Source organism: Choloepus didactylus, chromosome 20 (genome assembly GCF_015220235.1).
Source record: "Choloepus didactylus isolate mChoDid1 chromosome 20, mChoDid1.pri, whole genome shotgun sequence".
Classification (NCBI taxonomy): Eukaryota; Metazoa; Chordata; class Mammalia; order Pilosa; family Megalonychidae; genus Choloepus; species Choloepus didactylus.
The window spans coordinates 64,533,874-64,538,883 of NC_051326.1; positions in this window are offsets into that span (position 1 = coordinate 64,533,874).

Genomic DNA, 5,010 nt, shown 5'->3' on the forward strand with positions numbered 1-5,010 from the left:
AAAACTAAGTGGAATACGGCTTTCATTCACTTCTATGTGTTTTCCCTGGCCTGAAAAACAACTTTTTTTTAAGCAGTCACTTAGAACTCTGCAAAAGCAATATATTACTCAGTTCTGAAAACTTAGTTGAATACAGCTTTCATTCAGTTCTACATGTTTTCCCTGTGCTGAAAAACAACTTTATTGAAAACAGTCACTTCTAAATCTGCAACAGCAGTATGTTATACAGTTCTTAAAACAAAGTTGATTACAACTTTCATTGACTTCTATGTGTTTACCCTGGGCTGATAAATAACTTTTTGAAGCAGTCACTTGGAATTCTGCGAAAACAGTATGTTACACAGTTCAGAAAACTAAGTTGACTACATCTTTCTTTCACTTCTATGTGTTTTCTCTGGGCAGAAAAACTTTTCGAAAGCTGTTAGTTGCAACTCTGCAAAAGCAGTACGGTGAAAAATTTCTGAAAACTAAGATGTATACAGCTTTCCTTGATTCTGTTTGTCTTCCCTGGTCTGAAAAACGACGTTTTTGAAAGCAGTCACGTGGGACTCTGCAAAAGCAGTTTGTTACACAGTTCTGAAAACTAAGTTCAATACAGCTTTCATTGACTTCCATGTGTTTTCCCTGGCTGAAAAAATACCTTTTAGAAAGCAGTCCCGTGCAACTCTGAAAAGCAGCATGTTACAGACCTCTGAAAACTAAGTTGAATACAGCTTTTTTTGACTTCTATGTGTATTCCCTGTGCTGAATTGAAAAACTAATTTTCAAAGCAAGCCACTTGGAACTCTCGGAAAGCAGTATGTACACAGTTCTGAACGCTAAGTGAATACAGCTTGCATTCACTTCCATGTGTTTTCCCTGGTATGAGAAATGACTTTTTTGAAAGCAGTCACTTCTAACTCTGCGAAAGCAGTATGTTACACAGTTCTGAAAACTAAGTTGAATACAGCTTTCATTCACTTCTATGTGTTTAACCTGGGCTGAAAAAATTTTTTTGAAAGCAGTCACTTTGAAATCTGCTAAAGCAGTATGTTACGCAGTTCTGAAAACTAAATTGAGTACAGCTTTCATTGACTTCTATGTGTTTTTCCCTGGCCTAAAAAACACCTTTTTTTGAAAGCAGTCTCTTGGAACTCTGCAAAAGCAGTATGTTGCACTGTTCTGAAAACTAAGTTGAATAAAGCTTTCATTCACTTCTATGTGTTTTAGCTGGGCTGAAAAACAACTTTTTTGAAAGCAGTCACTTAGAACTCTGTGAAAACATTATATTACCCTGTTCTGAAAACTCAGTGAACACAGCTTTCGTTCACTTCTATGTGTTCTCCTTGGGCTGAAAAAGAAGTTTATTGAAACAGTCACTTGGAACTCTGCAAAAGCGGTATGTTATGCAGTTCTGAAAACTAAGTTTAATACTGCTTTCATTGACTTCTAAGTGTTTTCCCTGGCTGAAAAACAACTTTTTTGAAAGCAGTCACTTGGAACTCTGCGAAAGCAGTATGTTACACAGTTCTGAAAACTAAGTTGAATACAGATTTCATTGACTTCTATGTGTTTTCCCTGGGCTGAAAAACAACTTTTTTGAAACCAGTCACTTGGAACACTGCGAAAGTAGTATGTTTCACCCTTCTGAAAACTACGTTGAATACAGCTTTCATTCACTTCCATGTGTTTCCCCTGGGCTGAAAAACAACCTTTTTGATACCAGTCACTAGGAACCCTGCGAAAGCAGTATGATACACAGTTCTGAAAACTAAGTAGAATACAGCATTTATTGATTTGTAAGTGTTTTCCTTGTGGTGGAAGACAACTTTTGTAAGCACTACTTGGAACTCTGCGAAATCAGGATGATAAACAGTTCTGAAAACTAAGTTGAATACTGCTTTCATTGACTTCTATGTGTTTTCACTGGCTGAAAAACAACTTTTTTGAAAGGAGTCACTTGGAACTATGCAAAAGCAGTATGTTACACAGTTATGAAAACTAACTTGAATACAGATTTGATTGACTAATATGTGTTTTCCCTGTGCTGAGAAACAACTTTTTTGTAACTGGTCAGTTGGAACACTGCGAAAACAATATGCTACACACTTCTGAAAACTAAGTTGAATACAGCTTTCATTGACTTCTATTTGTTTCCCTGGGTTGAAAAAACAACTTTTTTGAAAGCAGTACCTTGGTATTCTGTGAAAGAAGTGTGTTACACTGTTCTGAAAATGAAGTTCAATACAGCTTTCTTTGACTTCTGTGTGTTTTCCCTGGGCTGAAAAACAACTTGTTAGAAAGTGGTCACTTGGAACTCTGCGAAAGCAGAATGTTACACAGTTCTGAAAACTAAGTTGAATACAGCTTTCATTGACTTCTATGTGTTTTCCCTGGGCTAAAAAAAACTTTTTTAAAGCAGTCACTTGGAACTCTGTGAAAGCAGTATGTTACACAGTTCTGAAAACTAAGTTGAATACAGCATTCATTGAGTTCTATGTGTTTTCCCTGGCCTGAAAAACAGCTGTTTTGAAAACAGTCACTTGTCACTCTGCGAAAGCAGTATGTAACACAGTTCTGAGACCAAATCTGAATACAACTTTCATTGACTTCTAAGTGTTTTCCGTGGGCAGAAAAGCAATTTTTTGTTAGCACTCACTTGGAAACTCTGCGAAAGCACTATGTTACTCACTTCTGAAAACTAAGTTGAGTAGAGCTTTCATTGAGTTCTATGTGTTTTCCCTGGGCTGAAAAACACCTTCTTTGAAAGCAGTCTCTTGGAACTCTACAAAAACATTATATTACCCAGTTCTGAAAACTAAGTTGATGACAGCTTTCATTGATTTCTATGTGCTTTCCCTTAGCTCAAAAACAAATTTTGAAAGCAGTCACATGGAATTCTGCAAAAGAAGTATGTTACACTGTTCAGAAAGCTGAGTTGAATACAGCTTTCATTGACTTCTATGTGTTTTCCTTGGGCTGAAAAACAACTTTTTTGAAAGAAGTCATTTGGAACCCTGCGAAAGCAGTATGTTACACAGTTCTGAAAGCAAAGTTGAATACAGCTGTTATTGACTTCTTTGTGTTTTCCCTGGGCTGAAAAACAACATTTTTGAAAGCAGTCACATGGAATTCTGCGAAAGCAGTTTGTTACACAGTTCTGAAAACTAAGTTCTATACAGCTTTCATTGACTTCTATGTGTCTTCCCTGGGTTGAAAAACAACTTTTTTGAAGCAGTCACGTGGGACTCTGCGAAAGCAGTGTGTTACACAGTTCTGAAACTAATTTGAATACAGCTTTAATTGACTTCTGTGTGTTTTCCCTGGGCTGAAATAGAACTTTTTAAAGTGGTCATTTGGAACTCTACGAAAGCAGTATGTTACACAGTTCTGAAAACTACATTGAATACAGCTTTCATTGACTTCTATGTGTTTTCCCTGGACTGGAAAACAACTTTTTTAAAAGCAGTCACGTTTAAGTCTGCGAAAGCGGTATGTTACACAGTTCTGAAAACTAAGTTGAATACAGCATTTATTGACTTCTATGTGTTTTCCCTGGCCTGAAAAACAGCTTTTTTGAAAGCAGACACTTGGCACTCGTGAAAGCAGTATGTAACACAGTTCTGAGAGCAAATCTGAATACAGCTTTCATTGACTTCTAAGTGTTTTCCCTGGGCAGAAAAGCAACTTTTTGTTAGCACTCACTTGGAACTCTGCGAAAGCAGTATGTTACACAGTTCTGAAAACTAAGTAGACTACTGCTTTCATTAATTTCTAAGTGTTCTCCCTGGGAAGAAAACAACTTTTTTGAAAACAGTCACTTGGAACTCTGAGAATGCAGTATGTTACACAGTTCTGAAACTAAGTCTAATACTATTTCATTGACTTCTACGTGTTTTCCCTGGGGTGGAAAACAACTTTTTGAAAGCAGTCACTTGGAACTCTGCAAAAGCAGTATGCTACACAGTTTGGAAAAGTAAGTTGAATACAGCTTTCATTGACTTCTATGTGATTTCCCTGGGCTGATATACAACTTTTTGGAAGCAGTCACTTGGAACTCTGCAAAAGCAGTGTGCTACACAGTTCTGAAAATTAAGTTGAATACAGCTTTCATTGACTTCTATCTCTTTTCCCTGGGCTGAAAAACAAGTTTTTTTTAAAGAAGTCACTTGGAACTCTGCAAAAGCAGTATGTTACACTGTTCTGAAAGCTAAGTTGAATAAAGCTTTCATTCACTTCTATGTGTTTTCCCTGGGCTGAAAAACAACTTTTTTGAAAGCTGTTATTTGGAACTCTGCAAAAACATTATATTCCCCAGTTCTGAAAACTAAGTTGCACACCGCTTTTATTCACTTCTATGTGTTCTCCCTGGGCTGAAGAACAAGTTTATTGAAAGCATTCCCTTGGAACCCTGCAGAAACATTTTGTTACACAGTTCTGAAAACTAAGTAGACTACACCTTCATTAATTTCTAAGTGGTCTACCTGGGGAGGAAAACAACTTTTTTGAAGCAGTCACTTGGAACTCTGCGAAAGTAGTATCTTACACAGTTCTGAAAACTAAGTTTAATGCTGTTTTCATTGACTTCTATGTGTTTTCCCTGGGCTGAATACACCTTTTTTGAAAGCAGTCACTTGGAGCTCTGTGAAAGCAGTATGTTACACACTTCTGAAAACTAAATTGAATACAGCTTTCATTGACTACCATGTGTCTTTCCTGGGCCGTAAAACAACTTTTTTGAAAGCAGTCACATGGTACTCTACGAATGCAGTATGTTACACAGTTCTGAAAACTAAGCTGAATACAGATTTCTTTGACTTCTATGTGTCTTCCCTGGGCTGAAAAACAACTTTCTTGAAAGCAGTCACGTGGGACTCTGCGAAAGAATTATGTTAACTGTTCTGAAAACTACTTGAATACAGCTTTCATTCACTTCTCTGTGTTTTCCGTGGGCTGAAAAAGATCTTTTTGAAAGCAGTCACTTGGAACACTGCGAATGCAGTAAGTTACACAGTTCTGAAGAAAAGTAAA